The 24,773-nt window shown below is 41.3% G+C and overlaps 1 long non-coding RNA gene across 1 annotated transcript; it reads right to left on the reverse strand.

The window, feature by feature from the left end:
- Positions 1 to 9,927: 9,927 nt before the first annotated feature.
- LOC149984552 (uncharacterized) lies at positions 9,928 to 13,791 on the reverse strand. Its single transcript, XR_016494631.1, has 2 exons — positions 13,436 to 13,791; positions 9,928 to 10,685 (listed from the first exon to the last, which is right to left on the reverse strand). It is a non-coding gene; the product is annotated as an uncharacterized LOC149984552 (long non-coding RNA).
- Positions 13,792 to 24,773: the final 10,982 nt, after the last annotated feature.

Below are 24,773 nucleotides of genomic sequence, written 5' to 3' on the forward strand. Positions count from 1 at the left end.
TTACTGACAAGGAGCATATGCCTGAGCGCTTTAATAATGACCTCATTAAGTCAGCATTCCTATTTGACTTCTTCAAATACTTCCTCATCTCTCAGCCCTTCTAATGCAACTACCCCTGATGCTCCTCCCATTCTTTCCCTTGCCCCGCTACATAGTTTCTTCTATGCAGGCTGTCACTGAGTCTGATGAGCTAAAGGAGCTACTTAAACTTGACCCCAAGTTTGGTTTAGATCCTTTCTTCTTTAAGGTTGCTGCCCCTGGAAGTCAGCCACGGTGTGTCCTTGTGGAGATCAAGCTGATCCTAACTGTTATAGGTCAATGTCTATATTGCCTGTTTATCAAAAGTGCTGGGAAAAACTTGTAAATAATCACTAGTGACTGGAACGAGCTTAAAAAAACACTCAAACTGGACAGTTTTATCTCCATCTCTACATTCAAAGACTCAATCATGGATACTCTTACTGACACTTGTCTCTACCTTTTTGCCCTTTGTTAGGCACAGACAGCAGCAAAATGTTTGTACCATGTTTGTGCTGCTGCCATGTTGTGTTGCTACCGTGCTGTGTTGTCATCTGTTGCTGCCATGCTGTGTTGTCATGTGTTTCTGCCATGCTGTGTTGTCTTATGTCTCTTATGTAGTGTTATGGTCCCAGCCACTGTTCCCGCAAAAGGCCTTTTGCCGCTTGGTAGGCTGTCATTGTAAATAATATTTTTTTTCTTAATTGACTTGCCTAGTTAAATATAAGTAAATAAATACAGAGAGCACAGCCACCCTCCATTGCACTCAAGGGGACTTTACCTTTTCATGTTGTTGACCAGGACGTGAAACCACTTCTAGGGTTGCCAGACAGCATAGCACTGGGGTGTATACAACTAGGTCCTGATGTGCAAATGCTGCAGAAACAGGCCCCAGAGTTCCAGGAGTACAGTGACCTGTTTAACATTGAAGATATTGGCAAACTACAAGTGGTATGTCACATAAAACTGGATGAGTTTGTAATAGCCACAGTCTGTGCACCCAGAAAGGTGCCAGTAGCCTTGAAAGAGAAAGTGTTCAAAGGGCTTGACAGAATGTTGGGGTTAGGTGTAGCTGCTGTAAAAAAAAAAAACGGCTCTGTCAGGCTATGCATGGACCCAGTGCACCTGAACAAAGCTCTGCTAAGGGCACACCACCCCATGAAAACTAGCCATGTGAGATAGTAGTGGATGACATCCTGGTGTGGGGACGCACCCTGGATGAACACGATGAGCGCCTCAAACAGGTCCTCAACAGGATTAGGGCTGTCAACGTGAAGCTGAATCCAGAGAAGTGCAGATTCAGGCTCCATGACATTCCCTACATCGGGCACCTTCTCACAGCTAACAGAGTGAAACCTGGCCTGGAAAAGACAGGCCATCATGCAGATGCCCAAGCCAGAAGAAAAGCAGACACTGCAGCGCTTTCTGGGTATGACTAACTATCTGTCTAAGTTCATGCCACAATACAGTGAGGTGACGGGGCTCCTCTATCAGGATACTGAATGGTGCTGTAAGGAGCAACATGACGCTGCCCTGGCCAAACTAAAGGGTTGCTGTCAAGGTAACCGGTGCTCCAGTTCTATGATGTGGGCAAACCAGTGGTGATATCTGCAGACGCATCCCAGCATGGTCTCGGAGAAATGTGTCTCCAAATAAAATTGTATTTGTCACATGCTTCGTAAACAACAGGAAATGCTTACTTACGGGCCCTTCCCAACAATGCAGAGAGAAAATGTTAGAAAAAGAATAACACAAGGAATAAATACACAATGAGTAACGATAACTTGACAGAGGGTACCAGTACCGAGTTGATGTGCAGGGGTAAGAGGTACAGTTGAAGTCAGAAGTTTACATACACCTTAGCCAAATACATTTAAACTCAGTTTTTCACAATTCCTGACATTTAATCCTAGTAAAAATTCTCTGTCTCAGGTCAGTTAGGATCACCACTTATTTTCAGAATGTGAAATGTCAGAATAATAGTAGAGAGAATGATTTATTTCAGCTTTTATTTCTTATTTATTTCACATTTCTAGTGGGTCAGAAGTTTACATACACTCAATTAGTATTTGGTAGCATTGCCTTTAAAGCTTAACTTGAGTCAAACGCTTCGGCTAGCCTTACATAAGCTTTCCACAATAAGATGGGTGAATTTTGGCCCCTTCCTCCTGACAGAGCTGGTTTAACTGAGTCAGGTTTGTAGGCCTCCTTGCTCGCATACGCTTTATAATTTCTGCCCACACATTGTCTATAGGATTGAGGTTGGGGATTTGTAATGGCTACTCAAATGCCTTGACTTGGTTGTCCTCAAGCCATTTTGCCACAACTTTGGAAGTATGCTTTGGGTCATTGTCTATTTGCAAGACCCATTTGCGACCATGCTTTAACTTCCTGAGTTATGTCTTGAGATGTTGCTTCAATATATCCACATAATTTTCCATCCTCATGTTGCCATATATTTTGTGAAGTGCACCAGTCCCTACTGCAGCAAAGCACCCCCACAACATGATGCTGTCACCCCCGTGGGATGGTGTTCTTCGGCTTGCAAGCCTCCCCCTTTTTCCTCCAAACATAACGATGGTCATTATGGTCAAACAGTTCTATTTTTGTTTTATCAGAGCAGAGGACATTTCTCAAAAAAAGTACGATCTTTGTGCCAATGTGCAGCTGCAAACCGTAGTCTGCCATTTTATATCGGTTTTGGATCAGTTACTTCTTCCTTGCTGAGCGGCATTTCAGGTTATGTTGATATAGGACTCGTTTTACTGTCGATTTAGATACATCTTCACAAAGTCATTTGCTGTCGTTCTGGGTTTGATTTGCACCAAAGTACATTCATCTCTAGGAGACAGAACGCGTCTCCTTCCTGAGCGGTATGACGGCTGCGTGGTCCCATGGTGTTTATACTTGCGTACTATTGTTTGTACAGATTAACGTGGTACCTTCAGGCGTTTGGAAATTGCTCCCAAGGATGAAAAGACTTGTGGAGGTCTACAATTGTTTTTCTGAGATCTTGCCTGATTATTTTTTTCCCCTCCATAATGTCAAGCAAAGAGGCACTGAGTTTGAAGGTAGGCCTTGAAATACATCCACAGGTACACCTCCAATTGACTCAAATGATGTAATTTAGCCTATCAGAGGCTTCTAAAGCCATGACATCATTTTCTGGATGTTTCCAAGCTGTTTAAAGGCACATTCTACTTAGCGTATGTAAACTTCTGATCCACTGGAATTGTGATGCAGTGAATTGCAAGTGAAATAATCGGTCTGTAAACAATTGTTGGAAAAAGGTATTGTGTCATGCACAAAGTAGATGTCCTAACCGACTTGCCAAAACTAATTTGTTCACAAATTTCTTGTTGAGTAATCTCGTTAGAAAGTCACCTCGCCTGTCTATTTTGCACGGCCATTTCCTCTTTCGAATCCCAGTCTAGTGTAATCACTGTTCTGATGTCCAGAAGCCGTTTTTGGTCATAGACATTATGTAAACAAAGACAAAAAACACACAAAATGGCAGAATTGGTCAGGAGACCATAAAAATGGCCATTATCTGGTATAGTGCCATCTTTCTAAGATCCAGTGCCACAAGGCACAGCTTTGGATAAACAGCCACCCTTGCATGCCAGAACTGGAGAGGTGACTCTGTAAACATGTCTCCCTTTTCCTTATCCAGATATTTCCACAAATCACATGGGGTACTTAATGCTCTGCCAGGTTGACCCTTCGGCTGGACAGCGACCTCAGACAAAATCTTTGATGAAAGGAAGCTATATTTCAAAAGCACTGTGGCCAAGATGCTTGCTGGATTCATCGTGCTGGCATCTTCCTGGAGTCCTGCTGCTCCATGGCTGTACTCTCTGATTTGCTGAAGTATAAAAAAACTCTGCTTCCCTTATCAGTGGCTCCATCTCCGATGAGCAAAGTGCCAGAAACACACCTGCTGCAGGAGTTGGATTGAAGTTGGCTGCCAGAGGATTCAGTATACATGCAAAGCGCTCATGCAGTGACTACAGGAAGACCTGTGCCAACTGTTTTACAACAGTAGTTGACTGCAAGTGTGCCTCAAGGTTGAGAAGGCACGGCACCACATCAGATAGCGACTGACTGTCAGTTTGAAGTTGGTCATTGTGGATTGCGAATGGCTACAGCAACTTCTAATTTGGCCCAGTCACGTTCTGTGCTCGCCTTATTATTTTTTTCCATGTTAGCTAGTGATAGCTAGTGATAGTGATTCACAAGCTAGGCCTATTTGAAACATTGGCATCTAGTAGCAGCATTTACCCACCAGATTCAGAAGCACGAAAACCCCATTAGAAAAAAGCTTGAAATTCCAATTCGATTTTTGACCAAAGTTTAGATTTAAAAAATTGTAACTAAACAATTTAAAACGGTTTTATAGTTTTAGAATAGTTATTATTTCAGTTTACTAAATAGCTTTTCGAATTTAGTTTTGTTTACTATAATAACCTCAACATGGGATTTTGAACACATGATCAGTAGCCCCCACGGGTTGGAGCATGATATCCATGCTGCCTTGTTGTGTGTGCGCCTCGGGAAGGCTTACCATCTCCTGCGCATACACTGCTCTCCAGGAGTACTAGGACAATGCTTCCCACAACGATGGCAGCTTCTCCAATGTCAAACATTTAGGGTGTGGTGTAACGCAGGGAAGCTCTCTAGACCCTCAACTTTTTTCTATTTTTACCAATGACCTGCCACTGGCATTAACCAGTTAAATGTAACTAAATGTAACCTACGTAATTACCAAAAGTAATGATTTATCACGAGAGGACAATAAGCAATAACTATGAATGCTGCATACTCAAAGGTTAAAGTCTCACCTCTGTGTCTGTGGGAACCAGGGTTATTGCTCAATGCAAGACATATCGCTCAATGCAAGACATTTTGTCTGTGGACGGTGTCCACAGATCAATTTATAAGCAAAAATGCCAGTCAGCAAAAAATACCAGAACTACGAAGGTCCCCTAAACAGGGGACTTTCCATCTAAGAGGTTTGAACAAAGCCTCAAATGAACAGCAAACCTGATTACAAAAAACAGATAGAGCAACACTTCATGGCACAAAATATCTGACCTAGATATTTTCTGTGTATGTATTGATACAATACATGACCAAAAGTATGTGGACATCTGTTCGTCAAACATCTCATTCCAAAATCATTAATATGGAGTTGGTCCCCCATTTGCTGCTATAACAGCCTCCACTCTTCTGGAAAGTCTTTCCACTAGATGTTGGAACATTCCTTATGAGACTTGCTTCCATTTAGCCACGAGCCTTAGTGAGGTCAGGCACTGATGTTGGGCGATTAGGCCTGGCTCGCAGTCGGTGTTCCAATTCATCCCAAAGGTGATTGTCGGGGTTGAGGTCAAGGCTCTGTACAGGACAGTGAAGTTCTTCCACACCGATCTCGAGAAACCATTTCTGTATGGACCTCGCTTTGTGCACAGGGGCATTGTCACAGGGGTACGGTACCATGATGAAAGTCACTGAGCTCTTCAATAAGGAAATTCTACTACCAATGTTTGTCTTTAGAGATTGCATGGCAGTGTGCTCAATTTTATACACCTGTCAGCAATGGGTGTGGCTGAAATAGCCGAATCCACACATTTGAAGGGGTGTCCACATACTTTGTGTGGGTATATACAGTGAATGTAGGCTATGTGTGCCATTTTTAAACGTATGTAGTTTTATAGTCTATTAATGTTCTGTATGTCATGTTTTGTGTTTTCTACTTTCACAGCAGCTAATACGGAGCCTAATAAAATACCAAATAAATCAACAGAAGGCTCAATGATCATATTACTCCAGTGCTAGCCTCTCTACACTGGCTTCCTGTTAAAGCAAGGTCTGATTTCAAGTTTTTACTGCTAAATTATAAAGCATTACATGGGCTTGCTCCTACCTATCTTTTCCCGATTTTGTCCTGCCGTACATACCTACACGGACGCTACGGTCACAAGATGCAGGACTCGTTATTGTCCCGAGAATGTCTAAGCAAACAGCTGGAGGCAGGGCTTTCTTCATTCCATTTTGATGGAATGGTCTGCCTACCCATGTGAGAGACGCAGACTCTGTCTCAACCTTTAAGTCTTTATTGAAGACTCATCTCTTCAGTAGTGTAGCCTGGCCCAGGAGTGTGAAGGTGAACGGAAAGGCACTGGAGAGGAACAAGCTGCCCTTGCTGTCTCTAACTGGCCGGTTCCCCTCTCTCCACTAGGATTCTCTGCCTCTAACCCTATTACAGGGGCTGAGTCACTGGCTAACTGGTGCTCTTCCATGCTATCCCTAGGAGGGGTGCGTCACTTGAGTGGGTTGAGTCACTGACATGATCTTGTCTGGGTTGGCGCCCCCCTTGGGTTGTGTCGTGGCGGAGATCTTCGTGGGCTATACTTGGCCTTGTCTCAGTATCGTCGTATGGGGCCACAGTTTCTCCCAACGCCTCCAGTATTTATGCTGCAGTAGTTTGTGTCGGGGGGCTAGGGTCAGTCTGTTATATCTGGAGTATTTCTCCTGTCTTATCCGGTGTCCTGTGTGAATTTAAGTATGCTCTCTCTAATCTTCTTTCTTTCTTTTTTCTTTCTCTCTCTCTGAGGACCTGAGCCCTAGGACCATGCCTCAGGACTACCTGACATGATGACTCCTTGCTGTCCCCAGTCCACCTGGCCGTGCTGCTGCTCCAGTTTCAACTGTTCTGCCTGCGGCTATGGAACCCTGACCTGCTCACCAGACGTGCTACCTTGTCCCAGACTCATGAGGTGCTGACCTGTTGCACCCTCGACAACCACTGTGATTATTATTATTTGACCCTGCTGGTCATCTATGAACATTTGAACATCTTGGCCATGTTCTGTTATAATCTCCACCCGGAACAGCCAGAAGAGGACTGGCCACCCCTCATAGCCTGGTTCCTCTCTAGGTTTCTTCCTAGGTTCTGGCCTTTCTAGGGAGTTTTTCCTAGCCACTGTGCTTCTCCACCTGCATTGCTTGCTGTTTGGGGTTTTAGGCTGGGTTTCTGTGCAGCACTTTGATATCAGCTTATGTAAGAAGGGCTTTATAAATACATTTGATTTTATCAATGCATCATCAACAATCTAGTTGACATCGGTAAAGTTCTCTCTTTCATTTGTGCTTCTGAGAAAGTTTATTGATGGAGATTTCCAAGAGACCTGTTGGACAGGTTTAAAGGAAACGAAAATCTGTAAAGACAATCCCACATGTTTCTGATAATATTTTAGTTTGTTTGGATGTGTATTCTATGTGGTTGAAAATGAAATACTGTCAGCTTTTATGTCGCTGAAAGAAATTGCGAGTTTAGGCTACACAATAGCTCCCTGAGTGTGCAATCGCATTCTGTCAAGATGCTGAAATAAATTAAGAATATTTCTCCAAAGTGCACATTTGGTGTGTCATTTTACTGTGAGAAACGTTTAATTCTGCATGAGTTAATATTATAAAAGGCGACATGTGAGGCCTACAGTTATTGTCCAGACTTCAGTTACTATTACAACTATTAAGCTACTACACTCTAAAATTTCCGCATCCATACAGTGCCATTTGATAAATGCAAAGAGACGTGACTTACAAAACACCTACAAGTGTTATGAATGACATCATTCATTAATAAGCCTACACAAGTTTTGTAACCTGATTTGATGCATACCATTGGTACCACCTGAACAAGGCAGTTAACCCACTGTTCCTAGGTCGTCATTGAAAATAAGAATGTGTTCTTTAACTGACTTGCCTGGTTAAATAAAGGTAAAATAAATAAAAATACACTGCGGTGTGTGCACATCAGCCACTCATCTCTGCCAAAATGTCAGTGTTTTCATTGATCTGCACAGCATTCTGTAATGTTAAATTTTTTTGAATCTTTGGAGCTTAATCCACAAGTTTTCAAGTCTTTGTAAATGTTTAATGCGACTGACATGCAGTAATTATAAATAGTGTAATAGCCTTTTCTTGAAATCTGTTTTAATGATTGTGATAGGATCATATTTTATGGAATGGCGTACCCCCACTATTTATTTAACTGGTACTCGGTATCAGACCATTCCAGCTAACTTTCACCCCTGGTTGTCAGACACCCTTATTCGCCCACACATAACTGTACAATTACCATTCAAAATCCTATTTCCCCTAGCCCAACCCCAACTCCTAACCCTAACACTAATTCTAACTTTTACACTAAACCTAACGTAAGTTTTTTTCTTTGTGGGGACCAACTGTCTGAAATGTCCTTGTGAGGACCTTGTGACCTATGAAAAGGACTTTTGAAAAGAAGACTTGAATACATACCGTTATGTTTCTCTTCAGATTTCATGGCAATTTGCATTTGAGGATTGTATTGTAGGCCCACGACAAGGTGATATAGACACAGGCTGTGTGACACACACGGCCAACCTTTGTTTATTGTGAAGTAGCGATTTCTTCAGGATGTTGGTTGTCATGGAGACCATGTGCTTTGGTAAGAGCTTTATATAATCCACATTAGATAACATCAGGGTCATGTCCAGTAGGGGGAAAGTATTTTGAAACGGAGTGAAACGAGGAGGTACCATCTTCGCTAACATCGTGCCCTTGAGTAAGAACACACGTTTTCCTACGATGTGGTTACTCCGCACGGCTTGTTTATTTCCGGCTCAGGATCCACAACATGTTTCTTTACTTATATTGATTCACAGATACATAAGCTTAGATGACGGATTTCATTAATTTCCACTGTATCTACAAAATCTAGCTGTAGATACTTTCCCCTATAGGTAATCCATCTATGGAGAAGCTGTCAATGCTTTGGTCTTTGAACACTGCTACTCCTCAGGCCTACACTTAGATTCAATATTGATGTGTGTTCACTGATCCGGATGTTGTTTGTGTAGAGCCACAGACAAAATATTGTCTTTGTCAGATCCATTAGATGAAATATACCCCAATATACTGTAGTATGACCTACAAAATGAGGTCATCCAACAACTACGATATGATATCCATCAAGAAATTCACCAACTGGTACATTACATACAGCATAGGTCCAATTGAGACAGACAAGCATTTCAAACTACAATATGATACCATTTCATGTTACCATTTGGTATCACTTTAGTATGACTAAAAACACTTGTCTTCATAAAGTATATCCTTGGGAAATAGTCATGACAGGCCAACAAAGTCAAGTTGTGTGTTCTTCCCAAGATCACGTTGTCCTCATTTTAAAAACTTTGTGGAATTAATGTGAAACATACACACAGTCATCCACTCCTGGTCGTGAGAACATTCTCCCGTTGGGTAAGTCAGGAAAGTCTCTGCATGGTCTTTAGGTAATGCACTGTGTAATGGTGACCCCTAGAGTTTTGCCACAGTCTAACATGCCTTTGTTGTGGAGGTGGGTTGCATCATTCCCACGTCTTTACCAGACGAGAAGGAGATGTGACCAAATCAGATGGATGTCTTGGTTAATTAAAGTTAGAAGTTTGAGTGGGCCCTTAGGCAACCTCTTTCATTGAAACATACAGCCTGAGCTTCTGAATCTCAAATCCATCATAAAAAAAAGAAAGTGAATGTTTATGGAAATGCAGTCTTTCTCTCCCTCTGGAGCTTCATCCATTTCCTGACGCCAGTTGTGGTAATAAGGGAATTCAGGGTCGGCATTATTATCCCCTTCTCTTCACTACCACTGTGAACTTTTCCAGCGTCTCAAATAGAAATATAGATAAGGGGGGGGGGGGGGACCTTCCTCAAAGTAATAGAAAGGCCTTAGTTGAGTTTTAGGGAGAACCTGAGGTTAGTCATATTTCGATCGTGCACTCTTAGAAGTGATGTGTTGAAAACAAAATGCTATTAGATCTGTAGCACATGTGTGGATTGTAACAAAAGATTCTGCAGGGGCCCTTTGGTAATATTGGGGCCTGAAGCAGCCATTTCTGTATGTTTATTTTCAGATCAATCAATCAAACGTATTTGTAAAGCTCTTTTTACATCAGCCAATGTCAAAGTGCTATACGGAAACCCAGCCTAAAACCCCAAACAGCAAGCAATGCAGATGTAGAAGCACGGTGGCTGGGAAAAACTCCCTAGAAAGGTCAAAACATAGTAAGAAACCTAGAGAGGAACCAGGCTCTGAGGGGTGGCCAGTCCTCTTCTGGCTGTGCCAGGTTGAGATTATGACAGTACATGGCCAAGATGTTCAAACGTTCATAGATGACCAGCAGGGTCAAATAATAATAATAATAATAATGATAATGATAATCACATTGGTTGTAGAAGGTTCAACAGGTCAGCACCTCAGGAGTAAATTATAACAGTACATGGCCAAGATGTTCAAACGTTGATAGATGACCAGCAGGGTCAAATAATAATAATAATAATAATGATAATAACATTGGTTGTAGAAGGTTCAACAGGTCAGCACCTCAGGAGTAAATGTCAGTTGGCTTTTCATAGCTGAGCATTCAGAGGTCGAGACAGCAGGTGCGGTAGAGAGAGAGAATCGAAAACAGCAAGGTAGCACGTCCGGTGAACATGTCAGGGTTCCTTAGCCGCAGGCAGAACAGTTGAAACTGGAGCAGCAGCATGACCAGGTGGACAGGGGACAGAAAGGAGTCATCAGGCCAGGTAGTCCTGAGGCATGGTCCCAGGGCTCAAATCCTCTGGGAGGGGAGAGAGAGAGAGAGAGAGAGCACACTTAAATTCACACAGGATACCGGATAAGATAGGAGAAATACTCCAGATATAACAGACTGACCCTAGCTCCCCGACACAAACTATTGCAGCCTAAAAACTGGAGGCTGAGACAGGACGGGTTGGGAGACTGTGGCCCCGTCTGACGATACCCCCGGACAGGGCCAACCAGGCAGGATATAACCCCACCTACTTTTCCAAAGTACAGTCCCCCACACCACTAGAGGGATATCTTCAACCACCAACTTTCTACCCTGCGACAAGCCTGAGTGTAGCCCACGAACATCTTCCCCACGGCACGAACCCGAGGGGGTCGCCAAACCCGGACAGGAAGAGCACGTCAGTGACTCAACCCATTCAAGTGACGCACACATCCTAGGGACAGCATGGAAGAGCACCAGTAAGCCAGTGACTCTGCCCCTGCCCCAGCCAGGCAGAGACAGCAAGGGCAGTTCATCTCTCCAGTGCCTTTCCGTTCACCTTCACACCCCTGGGCCAGACTAAACTCAATCATAGGACCTACTGAAGAGATGAGTCTTCAGTAAAGACTAAAAGGAACGAGATCGAGTCTGCGTCTCTCACATGGATGGGCAGGTAACCATCGAATGGAAGATAATAAATAAATTGTTATTTTCAGAACGAAACGATTGGAAAAACCCTGGTTTGTGCACAACTTTATTATTGTAGCCTAGTCCATGGTTTTTGCATTAATACACATGGATACTTTGCGTTATCACTAGGGGGAGCTGCAGGCATGCACGTCTCGGTCCGTGACCGTTGGAAGAAATCAACTGTACATCCTGTTTTCAGGTTTGTAACTTTTATAAGCATTGTTTTGTTTTCAAATTCTAGAGACCACTATTCACAGTTAAGATAAACATGTTTTGTTAGTGTTCAAATACTGGAGAGTTGAGACCAAATCACGGACGCTGGACAGAGTGGATTTCAGTTGTAACAAAAGGCAGTTTATTAAGGTCAAAGATATCTTGTCCTGCCGTTTTAACGTGCACGGACCTATTCGCATAACTCAATAGGGAGTTAGGTGAAAAAGGGGCCTAAACAAAGGTTACAACAGTTTTTATACATAGAATAATGTAGGTGGAGTCTTGTCGTGGTGGTCTTCTGACTGGTCCCGAAGAGTTGGAGGCGGACCTGCTCTAGCCAGAGCAGGAGCCCCACTGGTGCACCGCAGAGCCTTCTGCTCTGGGCACCCGACCAGTAGAGGGGGGATGAAGTGTGTGTGTTTATGCAATGGAATGTCTGTGTGTCCTGGGGTCGTGAGATAAGAGGAACTGAAACTGGCAGTTTATGGCTGGGGGTAGGGTGCTTCCTGTTCGGACAGGGGTGCGTGCAATGACTTGAGTCAGGCGGATTGATTTGGGGCTGTATAATATATGAGCTATGTGTATGAATATATGTATATATGACAGTTTTCTGGTCATTTTGATGTATAAAGTTTTGACCAAGTGAAAATACGAGTGAGATTTCCCCATTCAATCATTTACAGTATGTGTAGAAGCCACGTTGTTACGGTAGCTGGCTAAGCTCTAGTTCAAACACCGCTCTCAAAAAAGAAATATGTCACCTTCTTTGGAATGGTGGGGTTAGAGTGCCATCTAAAACCATGCAGTACACCTCGTCAGACTTCTGACAATAGTTTGGCAGCCTCTGATGCTCTTTGACACCGTACGAGTGAAGCACGTCTATTTCATGCCGTGCATCAGAGCAGTTCTTCCACTGTTCCGAGAAGTGGTCATGCATATTCATATATTTTAATTGCATGCAAATGAAGGTTGCCTTCGCTAACGCACCCACAACGGAAACACAATCATGGCCTCGGATTTGCTGGTGGACGCATTAGAACAGGTTAGTGTAGTTTATCGTACTCTTTGAAACCAGCAACTGACGGTAAATACACGACTTCGCAACAGAGGTTGAAACATTCATAACTGATGGGGCACTACATCAACGTACAAATTGTTTCGCAATCTCGGAAGAAACTAGAACGTCTACGTTGCACAGTAATATCGCAAACATATCTCAATGTTTATTTTAGGGATGAGGAGACTCTTCGTGATTACTTTAGTATAAAGGGAGTTATCATATTCACTGCTTCAAACATTAACTTCCGTGCTGCACAGGTGTGGGAATTGTCTTTATAGTGCATTAAGCTTTATGGTTTCTTTAACACAGAAGAGGTCACAGATATGCCTAAATTTGACACAAAACCAACAAGGAAGTCTGCAGTGTTGAGAGCGGTTGTATGAAACCAATCAATGTCAAAGAAAGCTCTCAACTGTGCCAGCCCGCTATTAATTTCCATTTAAGAAACATTTTGCAACGGAATCGGCAGAATGAATACACCCCTTGATCACCCACACACACCGTTCACTTTCATCGCAGCCACATACAGCATCATCACCTTGCCCATTGTATAATTCCTTCTCGCAGCGACACACTCTGCTCCTCTCGCCTTTTCCCCCTGTGTACACAGTTGTCTGTGACCAGGCACAAAAACATCTTCAAGCCAAACCTTCCTACCATAACTAATATCCACTACAGAGCCTCTATCGTTGTCACCATGTTCACTAATGTCATTGTCAACCAATTAGAATTAATGCTTTAGTAAACCCACAATCCAATCACACAGTACAGTGTACAGCAAGCAGTTACACTGGTGGGCTCCGGTGGTAATAAATTAATAAAACGGAAAGCTTACCTTGACTTGGAAAAGTTGCAGTGTTGGATAGCCTTAGCTCTTTCCTCTCTGTTTGAGTCAAGTTGTCGAGTAGGTTAAATGAGCTGCATTAGCAAAGTAAGTGAAAGGGAAACTAAGACGAAGGGAAAAAAAATATAACTAAATATAGCTCTGCTGCTTCCCCTGTTTTGAAGAAATGAATTTGTTCAAAACAAATCAACTATTTTCTTTCTCTCTTTGAGTCAACTACTCAACACACTTTATGCACTGCAGTGTTAGCTAGCTGTAGCTTATGCTTTCAGTAATAGATTTATTCTCTGATCAGATGGACACCATGCTGTTCATGCTGCAAGAGCTCTGATAGGAGAACATCTTCCAACCTGGAAGTTGTCATAATTACTGTGTAAGTCTATGGACGGGGGTGAGAACCATGAGCCTCCTAGGTTTTATATTAAAGTCAGAGGATGGAAAATAGCTGTCCTCTGGCTACCCCATTATGCTGTTGAGGCTACTGTAGACCTTCATCGCAAAAGTGTGTTTTAATCAGTTATTTGGTGACATAAATACATTTAGTATTGTTCGATCTAAAAATGTTAACTTTATTAAAGTTTCACTATGGTTTTTATGAAATTCACTGAGGATGGTGGGGGGGTGGGGGCAGAAATGATTTTAGCTATTTTTATAGGAGTTATTATGAGTGAAATAGCTGTCTCTAGTGTGAAAGGGCTGGGTTTTGATTAGAAAACAAGTTGTAGTTATGATGGCTTGGCCACTCACTGGCCAATCAAGGCTTTCCATGGCTTAATACTAGATGTGTTTGTCTAAAGTTCTGTAGGTTATTGACAGTGTTTGCGTTGCCATCAACTCCAATTCGGCTGGCACACAGTATTCTCATCCTAGTCCACTGTGGATTGATACTACAGTTTATTAAATAGCATTGGCTACATTTAATTCACATTTAATTCATGTTAGTTGACATCAACTAAATAGAAAATATATTGAAATGATGTCTGCCAAGTGGGAGGCTATGCTTGGTTTATAATCAAATAAAAGGACATTTCTAAATAGGATGTTTGTGGCACAAAAAAAAATAGAAAATCCGTCTTCAGGGCCAACTCTAGCCTTTTGGAGGCCCTTTTGGAGGCCCTAAACAAGGGGCTGTTGCTGGGCAAAATATGTTCATATGACCCTCCCTTGTACTTATGACCCATATGACCCTCCCTTGTCAAAACGACCACAAATAACAATACCAGGGGGGGCTTGTTTCATATTTTGAATTATATTCAAACATTTTCCACAGCCAATGCACCACACAACCAATAAACAAAGCATACCAATTGTGGGTGCTTCAATATCATGGTTTGCATTTTAAACACCACAGTAAATAGACTGTCAATCTCGACAAACAAAAAAAAGACATTCCTCCCTACCTTGTAGTCCTACCCAATAGCAACGGCTTGGCTTGACAATCTCTGAATGTCATTACACTTTTTGGTGTTTTTTTTTTTTTTACAGATTCATCAAATGGCCACTGCACAGTTTGGATTGATTGGTTGATTGATTTGATTTGTCAGTTAAAAAACTAAACAGTTGTGGACTTATAGTTGTGGTCCCTACTATTTTATATAAATACATATACAATTACATACAGTGCCTTCAGAAAGTATTGACTTTTTCGTTACAGCCTGAATTTAAACTGTATTAAGTTGTGATTTTTCCTTCTTCACTGGCCTACACACAATACCCCATAATGTCAAAGTGGAATTATGTTTTTAGAAAGTGTCTTGAGTCAACAAGTATTCACCCCTTTGTTACGGAAAGCCTAAATAAGTACAGGAGTAAAAAAAATGTGCTTATCAAGTCACATAATACGCTGTATATATTCACTCTGTGTGCAAGAATAGTGTTTAAACATTATTTATTAATGACGACATTTCAAACAGGTTCAACCTGTTACTCAACCATACTAACCTAATTGACAGTAAAAAGGAGGAAGTGTAATGTTTGGGGTAAATCAAGTACAACACATTACTGAGTAGCACTCTCCATATTTTCAAGCATAGTGGTGGCTGCATCATGTTATGAGTGTGCTTGTTGTAATCGTTTACAGAGAGTTTACAGGGAGTTTCTGGATAAAAAATAAATGGGAGGGGCTAAGCACATGCAAATTGCCAGAGGAATACTGGTTCAGGTTCAGTCTGCTTTCCACCAGACAATGGGCGGTGAATTTACCTTTCATCAGGACAATAACCTAAAACAAGGCCAAATCTACACTGGAGTTGCTTACCAAGAAGACAGTGAATGTTCCTGACTGGACGAGTTTTGACTAACATCTGCTTGAAAATCTATGGCAATACCTGCAAATGGTTGTCTAGCAATGATCAACAACCAATTTGACGGTGCTTGAAGAATTAAAAAAATAATAATGGGCAAATGCTGCACAATCCAGGTGTGGAGAGGTTTTAGAGACTTACCCAGAAAGATGGGCAAATGTTACCAAACATTATTATATGAGGCCTGCATTACAGTAGGCAGCTAATTGTTAAATTACACTTTCCATCCTCGGAAGGTCACTGTCGCTGCGCTGATCGCCTGTGACTGAGACAACATTAGCTAGCCAATGGGAGTGTAGTAGAACGCCCCTGGGCGTGGTTTTGGCTTAACTGTGTTGGGGGAAAAAGATGCGGACAGGAAAGACTGGTAGACTGATATTATTGACCTGTTGTATAGTAAAAGTTAACATGTAGAAAAGCTTAGTATAGTACCAAAACACATTGATATAGGGGAGGCGCATGCAAGCGCATTAGGACATTTGACTAGGATGGAAGAAATTGTATATAAAATCTGAAGAAGAGCAAATGTAAACCAGGGAAGGAAAAAACAAACACACAACCCTCCCCAAAGCAAAAAAACAACTAAACAAGTTAGACTGAAGTTATAGAGGTAGTCTATCTACCGATTTGTTGAATTTAGCCTAGCTTGACCAAGATGAGTGTAAAAACATTCCATGGCATCCCGGGCTGTAACATATTTGGGGTCTCGATCGGGGATATATCATTCATAATGGCTACATAGGGAAAAGTGGAATAAATTGAACATTTTGCCGTCAATATTGAAAGGGAAATGTAGTATTCACTCTAAAATGTCAAATGTATATCTGTATATACTTAGAAACCAATATACTTAATGTGGACATTGTCAAAGTTGCAGAGAAAGATTCATTATTCACCCCTGGTTTTGCCACCAACTACATGATGTCTCGGGCAGTGTTTTCATCACATTCCTTCTTGGGAAAGGTACCCCATTCATTGGTTTGTGTGTACAAGGTGGCAAACCAACACCAGAAGTTGTATTTGGACAGAACATTTTTAGGCAATAATTTTTACGGGAACAAAATAACTCACAGCAGTTCAGAGTCACTCTGACTCATACTGTAGCTTATACAGACAGCAACTGATGGGTGATAGAGCCTAAAACATTTGTACGTTCCATATTATAAACTGTATTTTTTTCTTTAAAAAAAATAATCTAACTTTGTGTTGGTTCTGCCCCCGATTACAGTTTTTCCTGGCCCATAGACTACTTTCAGGGTGAAGAACCATCTAACATTAAGTTGAGCAAGGAAAAATTCTGATACTAGGGAATTACATTTATTTTACTAGGCATGTCAGTTAAGAACAAGTTCTTATTTACAATGAAAGCATAGGAACAGTGGGTTAACTGCCTTGTTCAGGTGCAGATCGACATGTTTTTTACCTTGTCAGCTCGGAGATTCGATCATGCAACCTTTCGGTTACTTGTCCAATGCTCTAACCAATAGGCTACCTGCAGCCCCACATCTGGACACAGCCTTCAGCATATGCTGTGCCACTTATGCCTATGAAGTAAAACTGTGTAAGGAACTGTCCCTAATCCTCTTTTGTAATTACAAAAACTATGCACTCAGTAAAGTGCTCTGAAACAATATGTTGTTACTAGTGTAATTGCACCAATCCTACTCAGGTACAAGGCATTGGATATCTCCAATAAGCAATTTTCCCTCTTCAGTGACTTCCAATTGAAATATAAAGACACGTAAATATTTGCCCTCCTTAAATGGATGAAGTCAATAATTGATTCTCTGGTGAGAGTCATGGTCAATATTTTCAGCAAATTGCAAATCACAATCCCTCCCCAAAATTGTTTGTTTGTGAAGACAATCAGAATGCAGCAATCAATAACATTTTTGGGACAGAGAGAGACATTCATTTCCAGTAAATACTAGAAGAATACTTCCATTATTTTACAAACATTGTCTGCTCTCTGTAATTTCAAGCTCTATCCACTTGGTGGCAGGTTTGTGGAACTTATAAATGCTCCTATGAAGGAGACCCAGTCACCTTCCTCATAATACTCTAGTTACCATTATGAAATTGTATTCAGTATTCTATGATGACTTTGTTAATTTGTGGTGAAGGCAATATAAGCACTTTTGGTCTATATATATATATATATATAAAAAAGTGTACTTTATATTGAACAAATATGCTTTTCTCAAGAAAATATATGTTTTATTTTTAGTATACCCTTCTATCAATTAATTAGACTTATTATTTAGAGTGGAAACACTTGTATGCCGTGGCGTGAGTAAATTGTTAAAACATTAGGGAAGGGGAAAGGTGGTGTCATTCCAAAGGCCTGGGATTGATAGGTTAAGAGTCAACTTCTGTCGTCTTTATTAAAAATACCATTGCATCTTCAGCTTCAAAAGTGAAAGAACTGATACTCAAAGAAAGTCCTTTTAAAGATGGAAATCCGCAGTAGGGGGCAACTGCGCCACTGTCCGCCCCACAGCCGTTGTTATTGTTTTTGTTTTGTTTATCGGACCTTAGGATAAGACCCAGACGCACGGACATGGCTGTTTCATCATTAAGGATTCCAGCTTTCTCCACAAAGAAAGCCATTTAATTCTTAATACCTTGAGGAGGGCTTTCATTTAGTCATTTCTTGTTGACTTGTTTTTGAATAGAGTTCTTTCAATTTTCTAAATGCTTTGGTTAAAATCCAATGAAGAAAAACACAAAAGGGGTAAAAGAAAAACAAATATGCCGCGTAGCCAGCCAGAAGGTAAAAAATGTCATCTGTGTTTCATTATTTATGGTTAAGCTATACTCTTTACTCTATGCTTTTTTTACTCTAAATTTGCCCCTTACCCATGCTGCTTAGAATTATGCACGGCCCTTAATGGAGCTGCCACGCTAGGCTGCCCCCTAAATCGCCAGCCCCTGCTGGCTGGGCATCTTTCTCAAGCACATCCTGCCAGGGCCACTTTTGATGACATCATCAGAGCTGTCAGTCTTATCCTGGTCCGCTCCCTCTGGCGAAAGGGAGTCACGCACTGTTGCACACTATATCTGTCCTCCATGCCCCTTCCCCTTCCATCCCCTACCAGACCTCCCAGCAGTGCTGTTTCAATGTTTTGTAGTGACAGATTATGGTTGATGGTTTCATCTTAATCACTTCCAATTTTCATTTTCATCTCCACAGGTTCACGCTACACTGCTCTCCCTCACACAAACACTTAGAAGCCAAAGTCACTTCATGTCTCAGCCATTCATTAACCATGAACTGTCTGACACTCTTCTATAGCACTGCCTCTGTGTGCTCGCTCACCAGGCCTCATGCTCGGTCGCATGTCACAACAGGGTCCCCTAATTTCTAGACTAGACCATTTACTATTTTCCTTGAAAGACATTGATCTATCTAAAAGCTAATGTAAGAGAGACAACTGTTGTGTGAATGCCATGGGACCCCAGTCTGTGGTGTCCATGATGCAGATGTCTGTGCTAGTGTTCATAGACTCCATACACATTACACATTTCCTCAAGCTTATAGTGTCTTCAATGTGCTCTCTCCATTTGCACCACAAATATAATGGTCCAGTACTGACTGCCAAATGCCACAGATCTCCTGTTGTAATTCTGACAACCACAAACCTACTCAATACCCACTGGCCACAGACGTCAGTTCAACGTCTAGTTTGGATTTACATTTGGTTGAGTTGTCTGCTAACCTGAATTCAACAAGAACATTTACCATGTCATTGGTTAAAAGTTGGGTGAAAAAATGGCTACATTTCCAGAAGTTGATGACTTTCAAATCCAATCAGTTTTCCATGTTGATTCAACGTCATCACATTGAATGTTTTTGTTGAAATGACGTGGAAACAATGTTGATTCAACCAGTTTTTGCCCAGTGGGTATTGTCCAATGCAGGTATTCCCAAATTCCCAGGTATCCCCAGGGGTACGCACAATGCCGTCGGCGGTACGCCAAATAAAAATGTGATTCATATAAAAAAAATTGTATTTAAGATTATTTAAGATTTATTTAAGATTCTAAGATGATTTTTTATTAATTTGTATGTTTCTTCACATTTTCAAACAGTACATTTATATTTTCCAACGGGGCTATACATTTAGGTGAGTTTATTTTCTCTCTCACCTGAGTAGCCTCGTTTCACTGCCAAAAATCAAATCAAAACATCCAGTGTCCAGCGAAATAACAACACAATGTCAAATACAGCTAGCCTAGTCAAATAATTAACATTACTCTCTCGTGGGAAACCTTCACTCTTGCGCAGACATTTATAAATAAAACATGGCAATTTGAAAAATAAGCCACTAGAGTTTTGGGCGAGAATAAAGACAACCTTCAAGTAGTAAGACATGTATAAAAGCAACAGATACCATCAATAAGAAGGGGTTAGAAGCATCTTACATGATGAGATACCAAGTGGCTAGGACAGGCAAGCCCCATACTATTGTGGAGGAATTATTCCTGCTGCTGCGGATATGGCTGGGACAGTAGTGGGGGGAAAGGCTCAAAAAACTACACAGACAATGCCTTCATCAAACAACACTGTTTTACGAGGCATCAGTGACATGGCAGGAGATGTTTTGAAACAATTACTGCTTCACACGCAAGCCACTGAATTACATGCTTTACAGCTGGATGAGTCAGCAGACGTGGCGGGCCCTGGCACAGCTCGTGGTGTATGTCCGTTATGTTTATGGGGATCAATTAAGGAAGACATCCTCTTCTGGAAACCAGGACAACATGAGAGGATATTTTTTAAAGTACTGGACAGCTTTGTGATTTCAAATGGACTTTGATGGTCAAGATGTGTTGGTATCTGTACTGATGGCGCAAAAGCCATGACCGGGAGTCATAGTGGAGTGGTAACGTGCGACGCTACTTGGGTACACCGCAGCATCCACCGAGAGGCTCTTGCTTCCAAGGGAATGCCAAACAAGTTGAAAGATATTTTGGACACCACAGTGAAAATGGTTAACTTTGTTAAAACCTCTTCAGGATTGGTGGGTCCCCTGCGGGATAGTTGAGCTAACGTAGGCTAATGCGATTAGCATGAGGTTGTAATTAACAAGAACATTTCCCAGGATATAGACAAATCTGATACTGGCAGAGAGTTTACATTCTTGTTAGAGCAAGGCCTCTGAACTCTTGTGTATTTTCTGAATTATGCAGTGACATGGGCAGCAACAATACAACGCTTTTACAACAGAAGTGCACTGATTATCAAGGGGCAAAGTATTGACTCGTGTTTTTGAATTGAGAGCTTAAAGTTTTCATTACTGACCATCATTTTCACTTGTCCGACGGCTTGCATGATGACGAGTTTCTCACACGACTGGCCTATCTGGGTGATGTTTTTTCGAGCTTGAATTATTTGATACTAGGATTACAGGGACTCTCCGCAACTATATTCAATGTGCGGGTCAAAATTGAGGCTTTGATTAAGAAGTTGGAGCTCTTTTCCATCTGCATTAAAAAGGAAACACACGGGGTCTTTCCATAATTGTATGATTTTTTTGTGTGCAAATTAACTCAAGCTTACGGACCATGTCAAATGTGATATAGCGAAGCACCTGAGTGAGCTGGGTGTGCAATCACGCAATTACGTAGGTAACTGGATTCGTTATACCTTTCATGCCCTGCCTCCAGTCCACTTACCGATTTCTGAACAAGCCTCATCGAAATTGCAACACGCGGTTTTGTGAAAATTTAATTTAATCAGAGGCCACTGCCAGATTTCTGTATCGGGCTGCGCCCAGAGTTTCTTCCCTTGGCAAATCGCGCTGTGAAGACACTGATGCCCTTTGCAACCACGTACCCATATGAGAGTGAATTCTCTGCCCTCACTAGCATGAAAACTAAATACAGGCACAGACTGTGTGTGGAAAATGATTTAAGGCTAAAGCTCTCTCCAATACAACCCAACATTGCAGAGTTATGTGCATCCATTCAAGCACACCCTTCTCATTAACCTGTGGTGAGTTATTCGCCATTTTTGATGAACAAATAAATAATGTTTTGAAGGGGTGCGGGAGTATAAAAAGTTTGGGAACCACTGGTCTAATGTCAATGTCATAAACAACAGGAAATACTAATGGCAATGTCATGTATGTGTCCATACAACAGCTAATATATTTGCTATATAACACTCCCTAATCTTTGTGACTCTTAAGGACAGAGCATTGAATAAAGAGCCATTTGACTCATTCATTTGTCGGAAGTGCATTGTCTTTGAGCCTGTGTGACCTTGCAAACTCTGGATGCAGACGCACACTCAGACAAACATGGTTTTCTTGCGGACATGGCAAAAAGCCAAAACAAATAACCTGCCCTCGAAGTGTCGGAAAAACCACAAGAAACCCTAAACCCAGAACCGCGGCCCGGCAGTACTCACTCACAGGGCTATCAGCGAATGACTTGTTGAAATTTTAATTGTCTGAATGCATCATGTGGTTTGGAAGCAAAATCAAATCAGGACAGATCATCCCTCCTGTGTGACACCCATCCAAAGGAGAGCAGCATTTTTGATTAGGCTTTAATTTATTTATTTTTTGCTGGCTCTGATTTCAAGGTCGGGTTACACCGACTTGGGGGACAAATGGATGACATTGTATGGATAGGTAATTCAAGACTCTGTGCTTTGATCCTAACAGATAAGGAGGAGATTGGAGACAGGTGTCCTGTAGAAAAGGAGACATCCATTAGACAATTGATCACCAAATACTGTATCATAATTGTCTTTTTTTAAAGTAACTACATATCTTTTGACTGGATTAATAAGACTCCTCATAATGTTTAGGAGTGGTATCGACATTTTTTTGTAAGGAGGGGACAGTAAACCTTTCCAGTCCTGTTCAGACATGATACCGTAGAGTATCACTTATCTAACAACAACACAGCAATACATGTAATTAAAGAAAGAAAGAAGGAAACAGAGACGAGAGAGAACTCAGTAATTGTTATTGTATGTAACAGCACTCTACCCCTGCATCCTGCTATTGCTATACATCATACACTTGTATGGAGTCCAAAATGGTTCTACTTGGAACCAACAAGGGTTCTTCAAAAGGTTCTTCCTATGGGGACAGCTGTCCTATGGGGACAGCTGAAGAACTCTTTTGGTTCCATATAGTACCTTTTTTTCAAAGAATGTGGGGAGCTTTTTTCATTACTGTAATGTAAATTGTACTCCTCAGCATCATACACTGTTTAAATTAAATACAAATGTAAATCATTTGTGAAATATTACAGACCATTTGCCTCTTTTTATTTCTTGACAAAATTAAAAGTCGTTGATGTCAATGTACAATTTTCCAAAATACGTGTTGAACGTCGGCAAGGATCCACATAAAAATAATCACACTGGGATTCAAGGAAACTGACAAAGTCACAATTAGAGAAAAATCGCAATTGAAGTGGAAGCCTATTCAGTTTTACTTGCTTCTGTTATTATTCATTAGGCCAGATGTGGACCCGCTGGATGCCTACAGTATGCTGAGCGATCACACAGATATTAACATTGCATATGGGATGGAAACGCATGAAACGGCACCCAACTTTACGATAATCCAATCTTAAGGGCCGTTTATAATACGACTCACCAGAAAATGAACAGTATGGTGGAATTTAATTACTTTGATGTGCCTTCTTCCTTGCTTATTAATCGCTTCGGTCATTAATAATAACAGGCAGTAAATATTCATTACAACCCCCCCATATTGTGACAAAAAGGCTATGTCTGGCCAATTAAAAATGCATAAGGTGTAATGGCCCTTTATGAATAACTTAGCAGATGCCTTTCCATCGCTATACAGCCTGGTAAAGGCAACAATGCCCTGATACATACACTATGTGTGTTTTCTCTGTGCAGAACTCTCTGAGACCGAGGTCTGCAGCCAGAAGAGCAAATTGTTTTTTCTTACGGCAGTAGGTTGACATCTAAAAGTAAGCTCTATCATTAGATCGTGATTTTCTACCTTATGGGATCAACCTGATGAATTTCACTGGCAGAATTTCAGTTTGTGGATGTACATTATTGAGATGGCTGAACATTTTAGGTGGAATGGTTTTAGTGCGGTAGTTTCATTTATGGTACTGTCGGTTATCAACTGCCTACTTTAGGCCAGTAGAGAATGGTTTGCCTCTTAGGGTCACCGTTTAGTGGCAGACAAATAGACTACTAAACAGAACAGTAAAGATTATCCAGTCGAAAAATACTGTATGTCAGTATGTACGTAGATATTTGGTTCAGCTTTCTTTCTTTTCTTTCTTTTTTTTTACCATCATTGCAGCCCAGTAGGTGGCAGCTTTGTATAAGTAAACCCCCGAGCAGCAAGTTAGATACTGTTCAAAGCTTGCTCCGCTAGTTGAATTCATTGGCTGCAGTTAGAAAGTAAAGTACAACATGAAACCTTGAGGAATTGTGGTTTTAGTGAAATGTCTGCACACAATGAACAATAACGCAGTCGTAATATCAAATGTGAAATGTCCAATGGTATAGGTATTGCTTTATTTAATGTCTTTATCACAACTTGATTCTTAGTTGACTATATATGACTATATATCTAGTATTTGAAAAAACAGGTTTTATAAATTTCTGCAAAACCATATTAACATTAGTATTCAGACCCTTTTATATTAGAATCAAAATATTAGACTCATCTTGTTTCCATTGATCATCCTTCAGATGTTTCTACAACTTGATGAGAGTCCACCTGTGGAAAATTCAATTGATTGGACATCATTTGGAAAGCCACACACCTGTCTATATAAGGCCCCACAGTTGACAGTGCATGTCAGAGCAAAAACCAAGCCATGAGGTCAAAGGAATTGTCCGTGGAGCTCAGAGACAGGATTGTTTTGAGGCACAGATATGGGGAAGAGTACCAAAATAATTCTGCAGCATTGAAGATCCCCAAGAACACAGTGGCCTCCATCATTCTTATATGAAGAAGTTTGGAACCACCAAGACTCATCCTAGAGCTGAGCCATCGGGGGAGAAGGGC

This window comes from Oncorhynchus mykiss, chromosome 3, assembly GCF_057628025.1.
Source record: "Oncorhynchus mykiss isolate SJ-2025 chromosome 3, ASM5762802v1, whole genome shotgun sequence".
Classification (NCBI taxonomy): domain Eukaryota; kingdom Metazoa; phylum Chordata; class Actinopteri; order Salmoniformes; family Salmonidae; genus Oncorhynchus; species Oncorhynchus mykiss.